Source organism: Rhinolophus ferrumequinum, chromosome 6 (assembly GCF_004115265.2).
Source record: "Rhinolophus ferrumequinum isolate MPI-CBG mRhiFer1 chromosome 6, mRhiFer1_v1.p, whole genome shotgun sequence".
In the NCBI taxonomy this organism is placed as follows: Eukaryota; Metazoa; Chordata; class Mammalia; order Chiroptera; family Rhinolophidae; genus Rhinolophus; species Rhinolophus ferrumequinum.
Window position 1 is genome coordinate 46,178,026 of NC_046289.1, and position 24,278 is coordinate 46,202,303.

The 24,278-nt window shown below is 36.6% G+C and overlaps 1 protein-coding gene across 5 annotated transcripts in view; it reads left to right on the top strand.

Annotated features, from left to right (window-relative positions):
• The first annotated feature begins 3,559 nt into the window (after window positions 1–3,559).
• The window catches only part of CSNK1G1 (casein kinase 1 gamma 1), a 154,933-nt gene continuing 134,214 nt past the window's right edge, over window positions 3,560–24,278 (top strand). For 4 of the 5 annotated variants that reach the window (XM_033108343.1, XM_033108345.1, XM_033108346.1 and 1 more), the window contains exon 1: window positions 3,560–3,769. The gene's annotated coding sequence lies outside the window, so the exon portion shown is untranslated. The remainder of the gene's footprint in view (window positions 3,770–24,278) is intronic. The other variant, XM_033108344.1, reaches the window with a different exon arrangement.

Genomic DNA, 24,278 nt, shown 5'->3' on the forward strand with positions numbered 1-24,278 from the left:
GTATGTCTAATTTTGATATGTAATTGTTTCTAAAAAAATTTGACCTAAAGAAACTATAGTCTTTTCAAATATACAATATTTGATGATGTCTCACTTTTATTAGGTAGAGGTCCCATATAATCTATTTCCTTTGAAAATATAGATTGGCAATTTAGCCTCTTCTAAACATAAGGGAAGTGCAGACTCCCTGTTTCCATTAAAACTGAATCAAAAAATTTATACGTAATTAAGCTAAATTTGTAATTTTGTACCCTTCACAAAGTTGATCTGGTTTTCCTCTTTGAATGGATTATTCAAATTATTAATGCTAGTGATAAATTCCTGGCCAGACAATGGTTAAAGCTACTTTTCTGGAATTTTTGAATAATGGAACATTGTAAGGATCATACACATTTTGTGTTTATATAATTTCACAAAGGAAGAGCAATACTACAGCCAAAATTATAAAGTGTGCTTAAACTTATTTATGACAAATGCTTATTATTTTCTAAAAAGCAGAAAATAAAGCCTAAAATCACTGAGCCTTTCACATATGTATATATACACGGCTTACAAATCTCACTGTATTTAGAATCCTTTAGAGTAACTCTTGGAAAAATTGAAGGTTCAGCTTGGCCTTGGTCCAATCAACATTGTTATAATTGTTCCTTTTACCTTTGAGGACAGCATGTGGAAATTGGAGCGATTTTCACTGATGTGAAACTGGGAGGAGTGTTAGAAGTCATCTTGTTCAGTCCCAGTTACAGCTGTTCATTGGGGGAGACTAGTCGTTTTATGGTTGGTAACTCTAATTGTGAAAAATGTTATGAGTTAAAAATTTGATTTTTTCTAACTCCCCTCTTCATTTTTGGTTCTGTCCTTGATATAACACAGGACAAGTTATTCCTTCCACATGACAATTTTCAAGTATTTAAAGATAGCTGTTACATCTTTAGCCTTCTCTTCCTAAGGCTAAATGTTCTTTTGATGAAAAAATTTGGATGATTGTCGTCTTCTTGGAAAAATATAAGGCGATTTGGTCCTGAGGGTTTAAATCATTGATAAAGCCATTGTTTATGTCTATTGTTTATGTCACATGTATCCTAAGTTTTTCTAAGTCCCCGTGTAAGGGGCTATGTCTTTTGTGTTGTATATTGATTAGGCACATAAATGAAATTTAGCTACATTTCTTGTAACTGATCCCAAGTATTCACTAATTGTTTGACTCTAGTTTTGATATCGTATATTTGGAGATGCCAATGGAACTCTAAGAATATTTAGATATTAGTTACTGTAGGAATATTTAAATATTAATTGAGTAACAGTTTCCCAAAAATAAACATTAGATACCCTATGTCTTTCTTAAATGATTACAAAGGGCAATAAAAATGAAAAATAGAAGAACTGGGAAAAAAGGCTGGAGGTCATTGATCTACAGGATGAAGGTAGTGTACTGACTTTGAAGGCTTTTTGATATCTAGCCTAGATCTGAGAGCACTGTCTTAGTTTCATATGAAGAAAATGGATTCCTCTAGTACTGCTCACAAAATTCTAAAAGTGTAGTTAAACCCACATAGCTAGTTTTAGATATGATTGTGCGCTATACCTTTAGAGGTCTCAAAACAATGAGTATGTTGAAAATGATAGAATTACAGAACTCAAGTGAATATTTAGGAGTCAAGCCAGTTATTCATATACCTATACAAAAGTGAATAATAAAACTGTAGGAAGAGAGGATCTAAATGAATACTGGTTAAATTGTATTTCTTCAGACAGTGGGAAAAACGGATGAGGCATAGAATTTGCATTTCTATTATTGGCTTAAACTACCACATTTAATTATTAATTTTACCCAAGAAACCTTTCTATAGAACACATTTGCCATAATTGTGTCTTAAAGTTTTTAGAGACATCTAAGTCCACCAGTTTTAGATAAATCATTGTTCATTGGGTTCGTAGTTTTATTTTCTAATTAGAATATTTTTGATATTTAAACCTGTTGGCAATTGAAATACCAATCTATTTTGTCACGGTAACAATTTATCACTCGTCACAACCAGGAACAATTACCAGATGTTCTCATGTTCCATTTAAATTGTGTATGTGTGTATATGTATACTTCCACATGTATGCATGTCCGTAAGAAGGGTTTGAAATGTTTAAAACTTACTAAACAACCTACTACTAACATTTAAATCTGAAGGGATTTCCTAAAGGTTTTGTTGAACTGACTAGAGTAAATCAATTTAATGCTGTCCCATATGTACAGGAAACCAACAGATCTGCTGTTTTAAGTTACCAAAACTCATTTCCTCTGCACCAGCTGAGGTGGACCACAGTCCAATATTGATGACTAAGAGGTTATCGTGACCAATAAAATTAGAGCCAGCAGTTGCAAGTGCATTCACTTCCATAGAAAAAGAAATTCAGGGGCTCCTCTTTCTTAAACTTTAGTGCTTTTAAGCAGACCTATTCAAGATAGGAAAGTCAAGCCAAGATTTTCTACTCTTGTTTCTCTCAATGCCTAACTACATTTCTCTGAATATTGAACTGCCGTTACGATACGGGTGATTTTTCTAAAGAGGATTAGTTATATTGCTGGCTTTTACCCCAACCAGTTTTTCCAATATTTTCAAAGCCCAGATCACCCTGATACATACAGAAAATGAGGTTTTTCTTGCCCACAGTGTAGGTATGAAAGTTTTTTTCTGAGTGGAGGATTGAATTTCTTCCTTCTTCCCAAGCTTGATTATGGGTTTCCTTTGGCCTTTTCTCATTGCTTTTTAAGGATTAAAATCACTCTACTTAATTTATAGCGAATCTTTATTTTCTCCTTCCATTTAACTAGGTTATTTCCCGATCATATACAAACGTACAATCCTTACAAAAGATAGATGAAGACAAAACTTTTCTCACCATTCCCTTAGGGGCTGTCAAAGGAGAAAGAAGTGCATGAAAAAGCTTTCATGACATTGAATATTTTTATTTTTTTAATTAAAAAATCGTATTTACTTAGAAGCATTCAGAATGTCAACAAAACAGCTTCATTTTTATTTTCATTTTTTTTGCAATTATGGTCTTTTTGCAAAGAGTGGTATTCAGTTAACAGAACAATTATTCAACATTGAATATTTTTAAAACCCAGTTGAAACACAACTGAAAATCCACAAGAGGGAGATGCTTGCTAAACCGACAGAAAATAACTCTCACGAGGGAACAGAGACTTCGGTGGAGCCAAAGGGTTGGCCTGAGACTCAGGGCGGGAGGGAGCAGGTGTATATCGTGGTCGGAGGCAGATGGGGGGAGTACAGCTGAAGGGAAAAGCAAGATGAGCTTTGGGACCGGGTGCAAAGCGTGTGCTCTGTCTAAAACCAGGAGCCGAATAGGAGCACACGCGCCCAGCTACCTCCAGATAGTCCCACAAGAAATGGGGGTGGTTGTCTTTGAAGGCACTTCCGCTTAGCAACCCCACGCGGTTGCTAAGGAGTGGCTGTAGAGGGGGTGACCCGGAAGTGGTGGTGTCCGTTTCTCGCTGCTTGCTTTAACTTGGTCCTATCCAGAGCGCCCGGGTGCTCTGCACCGGGCCGAGGGTGGGGCCAGCGCTAGTGGTTCCGGTTCGGCTCCTGCCGCCTCTCGGCTCCTCGCCTTCCCCCTCCCCTCCCACACCTCTCCTCCCTCCCGTTCCTGGGAAAGAGAGAAGCCTCTTCTGCGGGTGGGTAGAGGAGCGCACGGCGCCTCGGGGCGGGGACCGCGCCCGCCCCTTCTGAGCCCCGGAGCACGGCCAGACTAGGTACTCGCTCCGGCTTCGACGGGGTCCGGGAGGCTGGAGCCAGAGGGTGTGTGTGTGTGTCTGTGGGGGTTGGTGGGGGGCCCTTCGCTCGGTCGGGGAGTGGGACGCCGAGATCCTGGGTGGGGCGCAGGCCGGCGTGTGTATCTATGGAGGGTTGCGGGGGTGGAGTGGAGGGGCTAGGAGACACCGCGGGCGAAGAGTTTCAGGTGGCCGGGTGAAGGTTGCGGGAGTCGCTCCCTCGGATGCAGAAGACTTTGGCCGGTGTGGACCGGGACTTTGCCACCTGGAGGGCTCGCTCTGAAAGGGGGAGCATCCTCCCGGGCCAAAAGGAGAGCATGGACCTTGGCGGGGTGGTTGGGGCAATCCAGTGCTTCCATTGCCCGTTTGCCTTGCCCACACCGCTGGGACAGTCGGATTCGAGGGTTGTGGGGGTTGTGAGTCGCCTGGGCACCGTGGGGAGCCGCCCTTGGCAGAGCTAGGACAGAAGAAGGGGTAAGGAGACCTCCCTCCACCCAACTTCCGTGCGCTTCCCCCACTTCTTCCTTTACTGCTTTGGCCCCAGCGTCCTATAGGAGCGATACCCCCCAAGTGGGCAGGCATCACAGCGTAAGAGAAAGAGGGTGGAACTGGGTTTGTTGTCTCTAGATGATACTTCAAATGTTTGGGAAGTGCCAGAATAGCTTATTCAACAAAGTCTCCCAGTTCGATATTAAATCTGGTGTAAATTATCTTAGGAAAGTGCAATTCTGAAAAGCCCCAAAGTATAGGCTAGTCTGGCATAGCCTTGTTTGGTAGATAATGCGTATTATAAAAAATAGACTAGGGGAACCGTATAGATAGAGAGGGTTATGGGAGACATGTTGAGGCAAGCCTTTTCCAACCTCTTTTTTACCTGCCAGTAAGCCTGCCCTAGTTTAAATGAAGCAGAAAGATCCTCTTCATTTATATTTCAATCAGTGACCGAATTATAGGTGTCGTGTGTTGATAGAAGTCTCGGAGTAGATATGTACGGAGAGACAAGATTGTCTGCTTTTGAGCCTGTCTCTTAATCTTTTAAGGAGATAATTGTGGTCAAGTGGAGTGTTGGCTTTCAGGTAGGTAAATCTGGGATTGAACCCTGCCAGGCTGCCACTGGCTAGTTGTTGACCTTCCGTAAGTCATGGAACCTACCAGAGATTCATTTTCTTCATAAGTGAAATGAGTTGAAATTCTTACCAGTATTGTTAAAGGGAGGTAATATATTTGAATAACAGCCCACTTTAAATGGAAGCACCTTCTACTTGAAAGATGAATTATCATTAATCTTACACAGTTAAGGTAGCCCAGTTTTGTGGAATGAGGGTTGAGATAGGAAGGGAATTGGATAATATTCCAAAACATGTGTATACAGCAGGACTTTCAGTGTTCACAGGAATTGATCATAAGTAGCATGTAATTCAGTTATCAGTAGTTTCTTAAAACTCTTAAAAATAAAGCGGAATATGTGCATTTATTGAAATGACCAATGATGTTTTAAAGGTTTTTCTCAGATTTGTGATGTGTGTGGTATGGATTGATAAAAACATTTTAAAAGTAATGTATGTAAATATTAGTTAACATCACGTGTCTCTGAAGAGAATTAAAATTGGGGTATAAAATAGAAAGTAGTTGTAATTTTAAGATTAAAATCAGCATCAGTAGCGTGACTCATCTTAATTAGATTTAAACTATTAGCAAAACTTGTATAATATTCTGTAAAATAAATGAAAATGGAATGAATTTCTGCCTTTATATTATTCATGATGAGAATATAGAAATCTCAGAAGCATGAAGTCTCTATAATGCATTTGTTTTATAGTTTTAAAATGATATTTATATGTAACCTATTGTATGTCAGATTTCTCAGCTGCTTTTTCATGTCACTTACAGTAATATTTAAGTGTACTTTATGCAAAGGATAAAAAAATCAAATAACTTGCTTTAATAATAGTTTTTGTGTGTGTGAAAAGTGGGAACAGTTTGTAATTCAGTATCACGTTTTAGAGGTTTACAGATTTTGCAGAATTTTGAGAGAAAATTTCAAATATATTTTTCCCCATGTCTTTGTCTTTTAAACAGGGATGAACTTTTTTTTTTAATGAAATACTGATAGAAGTCTCCAACTATATTGCATGCTCTTTGAGGTGGAAATACTATTTAAAATTTTTTCCACGACTGCAGCTAGGCAATAACTTGGTCAAATTGATATATGGATATATTTAAAATTAATGAAGTATCAATACTATGTTTTTAAATTGAAATTAGGTTTTTGCTACAGTTGTAATAAGGTTATTCAACCTTTTTGTAAGGTTATTCAACTTTCTAAATGGCTTTTTTGAGAGTGTGAAACCTTTAGTGTATCTATAAGCTTTTAGCTGTGTTTTCTGGGATCATTTTTTCATCATCCTTCAAATCTTAAATTTGAGGCCATATTTTCTTGCTTTGGTAAAGCTATTGGAAGCTCCTATTTTTTCCCCAAGTTTTTCATAAAACTTTTTAAACAATTTACTTTGGTATAAGAGGATACTAGCTGTTAGAGTAAAAATATCTATCAAAATTATAGGCAACTGTAGTGATTGTTAGAGATGATATTTTCTCAATGAACTTTTCCACCCAAAGTATGTGGCTGTTCCAAGGATCTTTCAGTTGTCAGTTATGGAATTTGCTTGTCATGAAATCTAAAAATGACTAAACCTTCCTTTAATATCCATCCTTTCATGATCTCAGAAACATTTAGGAAAGATGGGAAAGGTTTATATACCATATACTAGAATCAAATAATGAACAATGTTATTGGAGCTGCCAAATCAGGAGTGAAAAGTTACCGTGGAAATGTTTTAAAAATGGTAGGCAGTGCTTTACTCAAACCAAATGAGTATCTTCCAGTTTGTTTCTATTTTACAGCACATTTCTTTTTGGAGATATGGTGTAATCTCTAATAAGGGTAAATAATCATTGTATCCAGAAAAAAAGGTTGATACCATAGACAGATTTTAATATTATTAATCTTGATAGAAATTTCTCAGTGGATTCAGGGAAGTGGAAGTAGAGTTTCATGAAAGAATTTTAGAATTTGCGGAACGATAGTTTTTTAAACATCTAACATTTCTCTACTCATTTCTGCCTAATAACAAAAACTTTGAGAATCTGGGAGAAAAAAGAATGAATTTACTTCAGAATTATCATTTTCAGTTTTGTAGATTACTTGGAGAGCTAAATTAGATTTTGACATTGGGATTGTGTTCAAGATGGACTCAGGAAAAAAAATTAAGAGAGATGCCATCTGTTTCAGATTCTTTATTCTCTTACCCCTTCATATTTTGTGGCGCTGAATTCATCAGATTATTGTTCAAAAATAAGAATCCTCAGATTTAAGTTACATAATTTCAGCTGTATCAGTGAACGAACTTGCATCTTTGTATTCAGTTACACAGATCACAGACATCTGTTAAAAGTGTTTGTTATTTCAGACTATGTTAACATTAGGTAGGTTCATGTATCTTTGTCTTTATTCACTAAACAAACCATTTTTGTCGGTAATGCTTACGGTAGTCCACTCTTGGTGGAAGTTGCTAAAAAAAAAAAGAAATGGATTGTGGAAGATGCAGAATAAGACTTTTTCTCCCCTTTGATGTCACAACCAGAAGAAAAGCTTCTCCTGAGGATTTTCTATTTAGTGCTAAGTGCACTTAAACTTCGTCTTTCAGTAGTGAGTTTTGCCTTACTTTATGCCAGTTGCTATACTTTGCATCTAAATGGTACCATACAGTTCATAGGGCACATATTTGTCACTTTTCAGTTTGGATCTTAATAAATTCTGAGGTCAGGTTTTTGGGTTTACTGAGCTGGAAAAGCCCATAACTAGTGCAGGTTACAGTAGCTGGCACGTAACGTAGCATGGACCAGAAAGATCCAGGCATCTTTGAGAAACTGTAAGTAGAACTAGTGTGGTATCCCAGAAATGGCTTGAAGAGAGCCATCTGGATGGAAGAGAGCCATACTGTGCAGCAGGAGTGTCCTGGTGATATAGGAAGACAGACGGACTGCTGCTATCCCTCTCTGGTCTGTTAGTTACCCAGAAGCGCTAGGTGGGTAGTGTAGTTACGGCAGGGCTGGGGTGTCAGGGATGGGAATTGTTCTTCAATAATTGCTCAGCCGTCACAATGGAGGCATTGCCATACCGGGGAAAGAGATATTCTCTTGGATTTTGCCTTGGCCAGAGAAGCTGAGTGAACAGGTAGCCATTGCGCTTGCCATCAAAGAAGACTTGGTGCAACCAGTGGGTGCTGGGTAAGCCTGTCAGAATGCTGCAATTTGACGTCTCCATCAAAATGCCACATAAATTTCTAGGGAACCATAGCATTGGACCCACATTGATTTCTGTAGCTAATATTTTCTAACTCTTTAACCTACAAAGAGGGCCATTGAGGATTTTGGCGCCTCTGAATGAAAGTACTGTACATTTACATCCCTCTTGATACATTTATAAATACACTTTAGTTTGTTGGCATTAATGAATGATGTGAAAGGGTTTTAAGTTGTGTGTATTTGTGTGTGTGTGTGTGTGTGTGTGTGTGCGTGCTTAAGTGTCCATGATAATCACCAGATCTCATTTTAGTTCTTCAGGCTAAATTGCGAACCATAACTGTGGTCAGGCAGCTTCTCAGCTGCATATCTTCTCTACTTCCTACTGTGTTTCCCCAAAAATAAGACCTAGCCGGACCATCAGCTCTAATGTGTCTTTCGAAGCAAAAATTAAGACCCAATCTTATTTTAACAATATAAGACCAAGTCTTATATTAATTTTTGCTCTGAAAGATGCATTGGAGCTGATGGTCCGGCTGCGTCTTATTTTCGGGGAAACACGGGAGCTGTCACTCTGATGTAGGTGCTAGTGAGCAGGGATGTGATCAAAATGACCAATAGGACAAAGACAAGGGGACTAAAGCTGAATTATTTTATTTAAAGTTAATTTCTTTGTTTACTTACTAGAATTTCTGTAGGCTAAAGTAGCAGTATCTACTTTTTAAGATTGTGGATGTCCAATTTTTTAGAAAATTAAGACTTTTTTGAACAGTTTTAGATTTACAGAATAATTGAGCAGATAGAATCCATATCTCTCATCCACATAATTTTCCACCCACTCCCCCTATTATTAACATCTTACATTAGTGTGGTACATTAGTTAAAATTAATGAACCAATATTACCAATATTGATTAATTATTATTAACTATAATCCATTTATCCTTTTTATTAATCCTTTTTATTAAGGTTCACTCTTTGTGTTGTATAGTTCTGGATTTTAACAAAAGTGTAACAACATTTATCCACCATTACAGTTTCATACAGAATACTTTTACCATCCTAAAATTCCTGTTTTACCTATTCAGCCCTCCTGCTTTTTCCCCCAGAAAATCCCTGGCGACCACTGACCTTTTTACTATCTCTACAGGTTTGCCTTTTCCAAAATTTCATATAGTTGGAATCATGTAGTATGTAAACTTTTTAGACCGGTTTCTTTCACTTAGCAATATGTATTCCATGTCTCTTTGTGACTTGATAGCTCATTTCCTTTTATTGCTGAATAATTTTGCGTTATATGGATGTTGATCCCTTCACCTATTGAAGGACATCTTGGCCACTTCCATTTTGAGGCGATTGTGAATAAAGTTGCTGTAAACGTGCATATGCAGGCTTTTGTGTAGACATGCTTTGAACTCCTTTGGGTAAATACCGAGGAGCGGGATTGCTGGATCTTATGGTAAAACTACGTTTCATTTTGTAAGGAACTGCCAAATTGCAGTCCCGTCAGCAATGAGTGCGCGTTCCTGTTGCTCTGCATCCTTGTCAGCTTTCCTATTCTCAGTTGTAGCCAATTGAATAGGTGTTTTAACTTAGGATTCCCCAGTGGCGTACAGTGTTGAGCCCCTTTTCTTCCATGTGCTTATTTGCCATCTATGTGTCTTTGGTGAGGTGTTTGTTCAGATCTTCCTCCCGTTATTAAATTGGGATCTTTGTTTTCTTACTATTGAGCTTTAAGTGTTGTTTGCATATTTCAGATACAAATCCTTTATCAGATAAATAATGGGTTTCACAGATCTTTTCTTCCAAACTGTGGCTTGTGCCCTGTATTCTCTTAACAGTGTCTTTAATAGTACAAAAGTTTTTAATTTTAATAAAGTCCAACTTATTTTTTCTTTCACTGAGCATACTTTTGGTATTGTATCTAAAAACTCATTGCCAAACCCAGGATCACATAGATTTTTCTCCTGTGTGATCTTTGAGAATTTTTATAGTTTTGCATTTTACATTAAGTTCTAAGATCCGTTTTGAATTAATGCTTGTGAGAATTTTAAGGACTGTGTCTGTATTTGCGTTGTTGCACAGGGATGTGCATTGTTTTATAAAAATGTTTTCTATTCTAAAAATGTCAATGTGGTATTAAAAAAATACTTTATTATTTTGGAACAGTTTTGTGTTCACAGCAAAATTGAGAGGAAGGTACGTAGATTTCCCATATATCCCTTTCCCCCACACATGCGTAGCTTCTCCCACTATCAACATCCCCCACCAGAGTGGGACATTTGTTATAATTGATGAACCTACTATTGATACATCATAGTCACCCAAAGTTCATAATTTAATTTAGGGTTCATTCTTTGTGTTGTACATTCTGTGGAATTGGAGAAATGTGTAATAATATTTATCTATCATTATAATATACAGAATATTTTCACTGCCCTAAAAATCCTCTGGGCTCTGCCAGTTTATCCTTTACTTCCACCCCAACCCTGGGCATTTTTTTTAAAGAAACTAAAATGAATAAAATAATTTGTGGGGGTAGTTTTTTTCCCCCCCATACTTTCTGTCATCTTGTATCTTCTTCTGTGGGAGTAGTTTTTCCTTTTTTTTTTTAAAGGTGGGCGCAGCTCTCAGTGGCCCATGTGGGGATCGAACCGGCAACCTTGGTGTTATCAGCACCATGTTCTAACCAACTGAGCTAACCAGCCACCCCATATGGGGGTAGTTTCGAAAAGAGATTTTCCTAACATTCTCAGATGTAATTAGAAGCATTGTTCAGTGTGTTGAGTTTCCCTTTTTTAAAAAAATTGATATTGAGTCATTAGATGTTAATTGACAGGTGCCTAATTCTTTGTTTGAGATATCTAATTGGGCATTAGGATGGGTGAGCTAAATGTGACACTGGCCATATAACAGTTTCAGGTGGTAAAAGAGATCAAAATTCAGAATTTTTGAACCATCACTTAAGGTCCTTTGCCACTTGCATTTCATTATCACGCAGCATTTCAGCTATACAGATTTCTTGGCTGCCCTCTCTGGTGTTTGCTTCTTTTTACACTTGTTGAAGATTGCCCAGAAACTTGAGCTGGCAAAGATTGAGTAGGAGGAATGAGTAAGTACATGGGGACTGCTGTAGTTGCCTGATAATTTCCAATTCTGACTCAGAGTGTGAATATCTATTCTAAAAGTAATCAAATGCTGTCCTGAGACACTAGTGCGTACATAGCCTAAGTAGTCATTGTTAGCTAGAATCCTCTGTCAGTTGGCTTTGTAACTGCTCCGTCCTGGACTTCTAGGACACCCTTTGTATTCCTGAATATCTTAACCTTAATTGGTATTATGACATCCAGGTATTTTGGCCCTCTAGGGTGTGATGTAAAAATTGTTTGATAACTTCATGTTTAGTGGATTTTGTTTGCTTTTTCACCTAAATAACAACGGGCACAGGAACAGTCTGTTTGTGTGAAAGCACTTAGGTTTTCCAGAAATGGATGCTCTCCAAATCAATCAATATATAAACTCACTTTGTCTTTAATGGAATCCATCTGGTTTAATGCTTGTGTTTCTTGAGTTTTGTAGATTATGGAATCACAAACCTAAAAGAAAACTTGGAGAGGGTCTAGTTAGACTCTTTCATTTTATAGCTGAGACTACTTAAGTGCTAAGTGACTCACTCAAGACTGTACAGCTAATGAGTCAGGCTGGAACGTCGGTCTCCTGACTCCCAGTCCAGTCCTATTTATGATATAATACACTAATTGGTTCTAGTGAAGGCATGATTTCTTAAGAAGAAAACTTTCCAGGAAATTTAATTTGACTAATAAACCACTACAGTATTAGAATTCAAAAAAAAAAAATCATTATTAAAAAAAAAAGAATTCAACTATTCAGTTGAATTTCCTAGTTAATTGCTGAAGTGTTGAGTATGTTTTTCTTTAAGTACTACGTGTCGCTGGATCTTTAGTTAAGAGCAGATTTATTTTTCACATTCTAGATAGAAATCTGCCAATTCAAAAATAATGAAGATACTATATCCTGTATTTATTAGCAAGAACACATTTGGCTGCATTAAAATGAATTAAAGTATTTGTTTTTTGGCACAGAGAGAATTTGTTAATATTTAATGTCATAAGGCAACAATGGAATTCTGCTTTATGTGGCGGTGTATTTATAAAACTAGAGTGGAGTGTTATGTAAAAACTAAAAGTACAGATTAATTTAATATGCATCTGGTGAATTCAGGGCTTGAAGGATGCACATCTGTTGAGAAAACAAATCATAGAACTATTCAGAGTTTCAGCATCTTTAACTATGTGTGCTTTGATTCTCTTTAACTGTTTTGAAACAGTTTTAATGGATTTAGAAAATCCATTCTCAGGAAGCAACTATGAAACCATTTCTGATGCTATTAATCATTATTCTTCACAGTATTTTGATACATTAGTATTTTTCTTTCCAATTTATTTATTGGGGCAGGAAGGAGTTAAATGACTTGCCATAACAGTATTAATTTGTTGCAGAACTGTGTTTATAAAGTGGGAGTATAGTTTCCTGAATTGAATAGATTAGAAATATTTTAAAGTGCTGAATTCTATTTTGAATCCACAATCAACGAAGAAATAACCACAGAGCTATGCATTCATCATCATACTAGTGCTATAGGAACGTAGAAATTGAAGTTATGATCATCGACCAACTTGGAGAAACAAGATTTAAAATGAAAGGTAGAGTAATACAATCTGTAACTAAATGCCGACTTGGTGCTATAATCTGGGAATACTATAGGAAGTTAGAGGAGAGAAAATTCAGAGAGTGTACCTAGTCTTGATGGGAAGGAGACTGAATGTAACGTGGTGGGTCACAGCTCTGGCTGCTCATTCAGATCACTTGGGGAAACGTCCCAGGATCAGTTGAATCAGAACCTAAGGGTGGAGCATCCATAGTTTTTAAAAACTTTCTCAGGTAATTGTCATGTACAGAAAGTGTTAAGAGAACCGCAGCCTTGAAGGATGGGTGCGATTTGGGTAGGCAAGGAAGTGTTTTGGGGCAGCACAGTTAGGCGTGGAGGGAGCATTGGGCACAGCCCGTGAACACGCCCATAATCCAATCAAAGTAGTGCTGCCGGTTACAGAGTAGGGAGAAAGAAGCTTAGGGAGGCCAAATGGAGCCGTTTTGGACTAGTGCTTCTCAAAGTGTGGTCCCTTCACCAGTGTCACCTGGAAATGTATTACAAATGCATATTTTGAGGCTCTGCTCCAGACTTACTGAATTGGAAACTCTAGTGGCGGGGTCCAACAATCTGTTTTAACAGGACTCCAGACGATTCTGGTATACGCTGAAGTTTGAGAATAGCTATTAATAGAGGATAATTTAAGTTAGGCAGAGGAAGTTAGGTTTGATGTTGTTAAGTTAGAATTAATAAGTTCGATTTCATAAGTCGGGCAGAAGAAGTTAGATTTGATAAATAAGGACCCATTAATGATTTTTAAAAAATTTTTTTTATTGGGGAACAGTGTGCATCTCCAGGACCCATCAGCTCCAAGTGGCGGTCCTTCAATCTAGTTGTGGAGGGTGCAGCTCAGCTCCAAGTCCAGTTGCTGTTTTCAATCTTTAGTTGCATGGGCGCAGCCCACCATCCCATGGGGGAGTTGACCCAGCAACCTTGTTGTTGAGAGCTCGCGCTCTAACCAGCTGAGACATCTCTCTGCCCCCCATTAATGATTTTTTAAGCTGGCATGTAACAAGATGTATTTGTATGTATGAAAGGTAAATGTGATTGTGATGTGCAGAATCCTTTGGACTACTAAGATATAGGAACGAAGGAAGCCAGGTGAGGAGGTACAGACGTACTCTAGTCACAGTGAGGGCCTGTTCTAGGGAAATATTAGCGAAAACAGAATAGTAATAATAGTGATGGCAATTTTTTAAGTGTTTATGGAATGAGCAATATGCTAAATGCTTTGGACACATTATCTCATTTCACTTTCACAGCAAGTCACCGAGGTGGCTATTGTTCCCATTTTACAGATCAAGTAATGAGGCAAAGAAAGGAAGGTTACCTTCAAAGTTCACACTGCTGGTAAGTGGTAGACGCAGGATGTCAAGTATCTCTACTGTTAAAGCCTCTTTTGAAGAAACAGCTGATAATATCTGGAGACCAAGAGATAAAAGAGAAAACTAACTCAGAAAAGTTTTAATCCTAGGTGACAGATAGCAAGGGGAAGTTACTGTTAGAAGGGAAATAGTGCTTCCAGTGGGTAACAGCAAGTCATTTAGCTCCTTTGAAACTGTCTCATAAAAGTGACTGTGAGAAATAAGTAATGGGAACTTTTGTATTGTGCTTTTTAGGTGTAAAGTTCTTGTGATACCATAGATATGAAGTGACTTGTGATAGCTGTTTTCTGGGTTTTGTCCTTTTTGCTCATGATGACTGAATTAGAAGAACCACTTTGTCCAGCTTTTAAAAAATATCTTTTAGATTTTAGAGTAAGTCAGTCCATGAGTAAATTATGCCTGAGAAGCTTTCTATAATACCACTCTTCCCTCTCTAGAGAAATATTTGTTAATTTAGAAAAAAGGTCAGAAGCATCTTAAGACAGCTTAAGAAATATTTGTGTCATTTTGTTTTAGTGTGTACTGGAATCATCTAGAGTCCTGTTAAAACAGATAGTTTGGGTAATTGTTTTCTTAAGATGTTTTGAGTTCTGTTCTAGCGTCCTCTTATTAGGTAAAAAATTGACATCATAAAACTAACCATTTTAAAGTGCACAGTTTGGTGGTGTTTGGTACATGTTATGTAACCATAACCTTTATCTACTTCTAAAACATTTTCATCATCCCAAAAGGAAAAACCCCAAATCTTCCTTTCCATAGCCACTGGAAAACACTAATCTGTTGTCTGTCTCCATGAATTCTCCTATTCTGGATATTTCATATAAATGGAGTCCTATAATGTGACCTTTTGTGTCTGTTTTTTTGTCTGTGTATCTGCTTCTTTTACTTAGCATACTTTTCTCTAGGTCCATCCATGTTGTAGCATGTATCAGTACTTTATTTCTTTTTATGGCCAAGTAACATTCCATAGTATGGATAGACCGCGTTTATCCATTCATCAGTTGGTGGACAGCTTTGTTTGTTTCCTCCTTTTGGTTATTGTGAATAGTGCTGCTATGAGTGTTGATGTACAAATTTTTGTTTGAATATCTGTTTTCAGTTTTTTTTAGGGGTTTGTACCCAGGAATGGGATTGCTGGGTCATATGGTAATTCTACATTTTAGTTTTGGAAGAACTGCCAACTGTTTTCCACAGTAGCTACACCATTTTACATTTTACATTCTCACCAGCGATGTTCAAGGGTTCTAATTTCTTTCTGCCCTCAACAACATTTATTTTGTGACTTTTAAAAAATTACAGCCATCCTAGTGGGTGTAAGTGATACTTCCTGATTGTGCTTTGCATGTCCTTAATGAATAAATGTTGTTGAGCATCTTTTCGTGTGAAATGTTTGTTCAAGTCCTTTGCCAATTTATTTATTTATTTTTTTTGGGTAGAGAGTTTTCATGTTTTTTGTTGATAATTGGTCTGATTTCACATTTTAAGTAGATATTCATTAAATGTAGCTCTATCTTAAGCTGCCATACTTTATAAGTGATTATTGCACAGATTCACGCAATGGTTTCTTCTCTTCCTATAGTTGCTTTAAAAAAAAAATGTGGTAATAGCCAAGACATGGAAACAACCGAAATGCCCATCGGTAGATGACTGGATTAAGAAACTGTGGTACATTTATACAATGGAGTATTACGCGGCCATAAAGAAGAAAGAAATCTTACCATTTGCAACAACATGGATGGACCTAGAGAACATTATGTTAAGTGAAATAAGTCAGACGGAGAATGACAAATACCATATGATCTCACTTATATGTGGAATCTAAAAAGAATAAGTGAATGAACTAATCAGAAACAGTTTTGGAGACTTAGAGGAAAAACTGAGGGTTGCTAGATGGGGGCGGGGGACAAGGGGGAAGGTGAGGGGATTAGAAAACAGTCAGTAACCACAAGATGGCCACGGGGTTTTGAAAATCAATTTGGGGAATGTAATCAATAATGTTATAAAGATTTTGTAGGGTATCCGATGGACACTTTTCTCATTAGGGAGACCACCTCAGGGATGATGTAGATGCCTGATCACTGCACTGCACACCTGAAGAGGAAGCTGAACAATAATGAATGTCAACTACAATTTTATATATATATGTATATGTGTATACTTACAAGAAGCGGAGTACAGCATTAGGAATAGAGACAGTGGAAATGTAATGGCTCTGTGTGATATCAGAGGGATGGTGGATGGGGGGAGGGGAGTTCACACTGTGTGAGGGATATAAATTATAAACGTCTAAGTATTACTTTGTCTTGTGCACCTGAAACTAACAAAAAATGTGGTAAAATATAACATAAAAGTTACCGTTTAACAATTTTAAGTGTATCTATGGAATTAAGTACATTCACATTGTTGTGCAACTATCACCACTATCTCCAGACTTTTTTTATCTTCCACAACTGAAATGCTGTTGAACATGGGTGTACAAACATCTGTTTGGGTCCCTGCTTTCAATCTTTTTGGGTGTACGTATATACACAAGTACAGTTGCTGGATCATATGGTAGTTCTATGCCTAACTCTTCTGAAGACTCAATCGTACTGTTGACTGTAGATGCTGTATCACTTAACATTGCCATCAGCAGTGCATGAGGATTCCAGATTTCTCCACAATCTCGCCAACAGTCACTTTTCATTTTTTGATTATAACCATGCTAGTAGGTGTGAAGTGATATCTTGTGGTTTTGATTTGCATTTCTCTAGTCATTAGTGATACTGAGAATCTAGTCATGTGCTCATTGGACATTTGTGTATCTTCTTCTAAGAGCTTTACAGTTTTAGCTCTTATATTTAGGTTTTTGATCCTTTCTGAGTTATTACAATGTGAGGTTAAGGTCCAGCTTCATTCTTTTGCATGTGGGTATCCAGTTATTCCATTTCCATTTGTTGAAGAGACTGTTCTTTCCCCACTGAATGATCTTGGCATTCTTATTGAAAATCAGTTGGTCATAGATGTATGGGTTTATTTTTAGAGTCTCAGTTCTATGCCATGGAATGTAGCTTTGTGGTAATTTTGAAATCATGAAGTGGAAGCCTCCAGTTTTGTTTTTCAAGATTTTCTGAGATTGTACAAGGTATGATCAAAAAATGTGGTGAATGCTGCTGGCAAGTGCCATCCAATGGAAAGGCAGGAATCTTTAGTATGGGAAGCGGGCATCGATCCTTAGTAACAGTGTGTGACAAGTTTCCACTTGTTCAGTGCAGTCAGTTGGGTGTCCGCTACAGTTGAGAGAAGGTGTGTCTTAAAGTGTGCCGTAAATAGTGGATCATGAACAGCACATTAACTTGAAATGGGCAAACGGTTTCATCCTCCATCATGACAACACGCCATGTCACACATTGCTTCTGATAGGCAATTTCTGTCAAATAAAAACATTATGATGTGTCCTCATCCATTCTATTCACCGGATCTGGCACCGTGGGACTTCTCGCTTTCCCCAAAGTCAAAGTGACCATAAAATAAACGTTTTGAATTCATTCAGGACATTGAGCCAGCCGCGACAGAGCAACTAAAGACACTCATGAAAGAGGACTTCCAGAACTGCTTCAGAAAGTGGCAAGAATGATGAGATAAGTGTGTACAAAGAGGGGGAATACTTTGAAGGGTGATTAATGGCAATGTGTCTTTTACTAGAATAAATTTTTGTTTAAACATTCACCATAATTTTTGAGCATATCTCGTATTTTGGCTATTTATTGTCCCTTACAATTGCACATGAATTAAAAAATTTCTTTCATTGCCTTATGGTTTACATTGTACATTTACAACTCTTCCAAATAACACTTCCAAAATAGTCTACTTCCAAATAACACTGTACTGCTTCGTGGTTTGTGCAGGTACTTTATAACATGATTCCCAATTCCTTCCTTCTTTCAGTCTTTTTAAATTTATTGATGCTTGTCTTGTGGGTTAACAAGACATATTATCTATCCTAGAGAATGTTCCATGTACACTTGAGAAAAATGTATATCCTGCTGTTTAGTTAGTGGGGTGTTCTGTATATGTCTGTTAGGTTTAGTTGGTTTATAGTGTTGTACACATACTGTGCCTTATTGATATTCTGTCTGGTTGTTCTATCTATTGTTGAAAGTGGAGTGTTGACATCTCCAACTATTGTTGTAGAACTGTCAATTTCTCCCTTCAATTCTGTGTTTTACTTCATATATTTTTCTTTTTGTTTTTGTTTTTTAATTGGGGAATATTGGGGAACAGTGTGTTTTTCCAGGACCCATCAGCTCCGAGTCAAGTCATTGTTTTTCAGTCTAGTTGTGGAGGGCGCAGCTCACTGGCCCATGTGGGACTCGAATCGGCGACCTTGGTGTTATGAGCACCGTCCTCTAACCACTGAGCAAACGGTCTGCCCCTCATACATTTTTCAACTCTTTTCAGTGTGTATGTTTATAATTGCTATGTCTTGATGGATTGGCCCTTACTTGTAATAGTTTGTCTTGTAACAATTTTTATCTTAAATTCTATTTTGTCTGATGTTAGTATAGGCACCCTATTCTTTTGGTTACTCTTTTTTTTTTTTTTTAATAAATTTTATTGGGGAATATTGGAGAACAGGGTGTTTCTCCAGGGCCCATCAGTTCCAAGTTGTTTTTCTTCAGTCTAGTTGTAGAGGGCGCAGCTAAGCTCCAAGTCCAGTCGCCGTTTTCAGTCTTTAGTTGCAGGGGGTGCAGCCCACCATCCCATGCGGGAATTGAACCGGCAGCCTTGTTGAGAGCTCGTGCTCTAACCAACTGAGCCATCTGGCCGCCCCTTGGATTACTCTTTGCATGGACTGTCTCATTTTCATCCTTTTACTCTTAAGCTATTGTGTCTTTGGATAAAAATTGAATATGTTGTAGACAGCATTTAGTTCAATTGTTTTTAATCCATTATACCAATCTCTACCTTTTAATTGGAGAATTTAATCCATTTACATTTAAACATCTGTGTTAATGGGAACAGAACGTAATTTATAAGGAAGGACTTTTGCCATATAGCTATTTGCTTGTTATGTGTCTTATCGTTTTTCGATTCCTCCATCACTGCCTTTTGTGATCAGTTGATTTTGTCTAGTGTACTCTTTTATTCTCTTCTTGTTTCTTTTTCTGTTTATTTTTGTTTTGTTTTTTCTTAGTCTTCCTCTGGGGATTACAATTAACATCTCAACCTTATGACGATCAAGTTTGAATTAATACCAGCTTAGTTTCAATAGTACACAAAACTTTGCCCCCCCGTATGTTGTTATTGTCACAAATTATATATTTGTACATTCTGTTCCCATTAACAGAGATGTTTAGTTATAAGCATGTTGTTCTACACATTTTTATTTCAAATCACCTAAGTCAAAAAAAGAGTTACAAACCATTAATGCAATAATGGCTTGTATATGTACTATGTAGTCCTCTTTACTCTTATTTACTTCTTTGTATGACTTTTAGTTATTATATAGTGTCCTTTTGTTTCAGCCCAAAGATTTCTTACAGAGCAAGTCTACTAGTGATGAACACCCTCACCTTTTATTTACCTGGGGATGTCCTAATTTTCCTTCATTTTTTTAGCAGATTTTGCTGCGTATAGCATTCTTGGTTGATTGTTTTTTCCGCACTTGAAATATGTCATCCCACTGCTTTCTGGCCTTCATGATTTCTGATGAGAAATTGGCTGTTAAGCATACGAAGGACTCCTTGTAGGTGATGAGTTGGTTCTCACTTGCAGCTTTAAAAATTCTTTGTGTTTGACAATTTGATTATAATGTGTTTTCGTGTTGATGCCTTTAAGTTCACGTAGCTTAGGGTTAGCTGAAGTGCTTGGATGTATTGTTGTTTGGATGTGTAGATTCATGTTTTTTTTTTTTTTTTTATCAAATTTGGGAGGTTTATAGCCATTATTTCAGGTATTCTTCCCACCCCTTTCTCTCCTTTCCCTCTGCAACTCCTACTTATGCATTATGGTGGTGCACTGGATGATGTCCGACAGGTTCCTTGGGCTCTGTTCGTTTTTCTTCATTCTTTTCCCATTTTTCAGACTGGATAACCTTAGCTGACCCATCTTCAGATGTGTTAATTCTTTTTCCTACTCAAATCTGATGTTGAATTAATTTAGTTAATTTTTTAAAAGCTTCAGGTACTATTTAGCTCCAAAATTTCAATTTGATTCCTTTTTGTAATTCCTATTTCTTCGATATTCTCTACTTGGAAAGATACTGTTTTCTTGGTTTCCTTTGCCTGAACTTCACACACAGATTCTATATTAATTTATTTTTTTCCTGTGAATGGGCCACGCTTCCTTGTTTCTTTATATTCTTCCTAATTTTTTTGCTGAAAATCAGAGGTTTAAAATGTTACTATGTGTCAACTCTAGACAGTATTTCCATGGCCCCCCTAGGGTTTTTTGTTACTCTTTATTGTAGGTTGTTTGTTTTGTGGTTTGTTTAGTGTCTTTTTAAAACTATTTTTGTAAAGTGTGTATTCTTTGTCATGTGTAGTCATTGAAGTCTGTGTTCCATTAGCTTAGTAGTTAGCTAGTGTTTGACCAAGTTTTTTTGAACACCTGGAACCCAGAAAAGAAAAAAATGAAGAAAAAGAAACAAATACTCTCCTACTTTTGGCCGAATGGTTCTGTGTTTGGGTATTCTTTCAGTGCTTAGCCAGGCCATTTACAGTGCTGCCTTAGTTTTTACTTCCTGTTTGTGTGGAGTGTGAAGGTCAGGTAGAGGTGAAAGCTTAGGGTCTTCTTAGGCCTTTTCTAGACGGGTGTGTCTTTCTAGATTCCTTGTTATACATGAGAATTTACCAAGCCCATTTCTCCCCATATATCTTCTTTCTCACCTTCTCTCTTCCTAAAGGCTTTTAGTTCTATGCCTTATCCTTATTGTTTTCCCTTGCACCAGGCTGCTTGCCCTGGGAATGCTTAAAGTCAGGCAAAATAAAAGCTAAATCTTTGTGCCAGTCCTGAGGAAGCTGTCAGTGAGGTCAAAACTTTCAACCACAATTCTTTGAGACTAAGGTTTGTAGTGCACCTTTGGCCCTGTCAGCCTGTACCAGGATTATAGCTGCCATCCTCATTGCCTCTGCTGAGCTGGGGAATGGGAGCTGTAGGCAGTCAGTTTAAAACCAGTTTAAAACCATTTAGCACTCTTCTATTGCAATGTTTCTTTTGTGCAAAGTTGATTCTGACCATTTTTGCCAGCTTACTTGTATTTTGTGGAGGAGATGAAGCCCCGGAGTTCAGTACTCTGCCACTTTTGGTGATGTCCTTCCCCTGCTCTATCCCCCCTTTTTAAAAAAGTTTTCCTACTGAATCTTTTCAATTCACCCAACTTAATTTTTACAATATTTTTTCAGGAACGACAGTATACTTATAGTCATGTATAGTTTAAAGACTAAAAGTAAACACTGTGTACCCATCACTCAAGAACCAGAACATTACCAGTAGAAGGCTCTATGTGTCTCTTTCCTTTTCTGACCTCCTAGAAGGAACCAGTCTCCTAATTTTTGTGTTAATTAGACATGCAGATAAGTGGGAACGTGTCATCCATAACTAGGAGAAAAGTTAGTTAATAGAAATAGACCTAGAAATAATGAGAATTAGAATGCAAGAACTTTAAAAACAATAATTAAAAACCTTAAGGATATAAAGATATATATGAAAATACTGAAGAGAAAAGTAGATATAAGAAAAAAGAAAATAAAAATTTTTGAGCTTAAAAATATACCTGAATTGCTGTTTTTAATTCAGCATTTTCAGTTTTTAGTAGGCAGGTTGTTTGAGTAATCTGCCATATTTCCAGAAATTGAAGCTCCATTTTTTTCCCCCTACGAGCTTCTTTTCCATTGGTAATTCTCAAATCTTGCTGTTAGCTGGTTTCATCATTTTTCTTAATAAATTTACCCACATAAATTTAAATGGCATAAGTTTTAAAAATTGGGAACAAAATTATATTTAGTTTTAACTAGATGTTAATTTTAACATCTTAGTTTTAACTTACCAAGTGAAGAATGTCAGTAATATTGTTTTTTCGAGTAATAAAAGATAAAAGTACTAAGATCCAAAAATCAGACACATAACCAAGATGATTGCTGAATGAAGGAAATGAGGAGCTATGTATTTAATAGTTTAACATAGGAGCTACAGATATATTTGAGAATGATTAAATTATATTTCATGAAGTATATTCACACTTTTACTGTATATGTAATATAAAAAATACATATATATAGTTAACCATTATCTTTTTTGCTTGAACTGCACACTTTTAATCATTCTGTAGGCAAGGCTGTGCTGTATCCATGTTAGGACAATACTGACAGCATAAACCCCTTTATGCACTCAGCTGTGATTAAACTAAGCTTTCTATCCTTGGTATTAAAATACCACCTCCCAGTTACTAAACATACTTTAAATCTTTTTAAGATTTATCAGCCACACTTACCAGTACTGGTTTCAGGACCATTGGGATTTGTCTTCATGTGGACCAGATTAGGACAATGAATTCTTTTTCTTTGGTTAAAAATTTTGTTTTCATTCTTTTTTTCAGACATTTTCATGACTTATTTTTGAATGTCTCAATTTATGCTTGAGAAAGTTGAGGTAAGAACTATTAACTTGGGTCACTGGTTTATGTATGATTAGAATTCAGAATTTTTAGCCCTTGGTTCAATTCTTACATTCTGTTCCTCTATATGAGACATTCTTCTCTGTTCACAAGAGTGTGTGCCTTTGGCTTTCTTGCATTGGTTTTCTGTTGGTACTAAAATATATTAAGGTGTTGTTGGTTATTCAGAATCTTTTTTTTTTATTTGGGGGAGGTAAACATTAGTCCACTTAATTTTTATATGAAAATTACATTGATTCTGCTTGTTGTTGTAAAATCCTGTGTCCAGAGTGACCAATTAAGGGTTGAGAGAATTTAATTTTGTCTTCGAGTAGAGTGACTAGAGTGTTCAGACCTTTGTTTGACTTGAGAATGCATAGTCTCTGGTGTGCCCAATAAGAAGTAACGTATGCTGTGCACGAAAGTTTGCGTTTTTAAGTAATATAATACCTCTGCTGGAAGCAGGTGACTGTGGAACTTAATCTTTCAAGGACTAGAGTATATATAACTTTAGCATGCATATGACTGCTAGTTTTATAACATTCTGAATCGAATGTAATTTAATTACAATATTATAATAAGGTGTAAAAGATAAAGTATTATTAACTTTGACATCATTTGTACTTGTAACCAGTAACTGCTTGTTTTAGTGGTGGTCAGTGTTATTAAACTCTTGGGTTAATGTTTCCTTGCAAATGTCATTTTTTATTTAAACAGTATTAGTAAGATTTTCTGTTATTGTAAGCTGTGTACAGAGTAAAACAGTCATTGTAAAAAGTTTCAATGTTTTGCAAATTTTTAACAAAGTGCTTGTAAATTTATCTTCATTTAGAAATGTGACAGTTTGGTGTGTATTAAATTCTATTTCTTTATGCTAACATGCGTATATTTTCCTATCCTCTTGTTATAAAATACACTATGCACTATTTATTATTTTAATATTTAAAAGCACTGTTTTTCTTAGTAGTATCTCAGTATTTTGTCACTGTTTTGAAGACATGGACAAGGTGTTTAGTTTGGTTTCTTTTTCAAATAATTTATATGGTTATTTCATGAGAGCATCGTAGAAAAAATTTGAATAATATAGGAAAGTTACAAAGAACAAAATAAAACCATATGTAATACTTCCTGGAGAGTAATAATTATCAGTAGTTAAATTTTCTGTCCAGTTCTATATTTATTTATAAAATACATTTTAAGTAAATCTAAATTATACAGTTTAGTATCCTTTTTTCTCTTACCATTGAGAAAATATTCCATATCATTTTATAGTTACTTAATTGCTATATAACAAAAATTATTTAACTACATCTCTATTGTTAGTTTTTAGGTTATTTCTGATATTTGCTGCTATAAATCCTGAAATAAACATTTTGATTATTTCCTTAGGAAACATTCGCTTCGTGTATAATAGGCAAACATTACTGTTTATTCCATA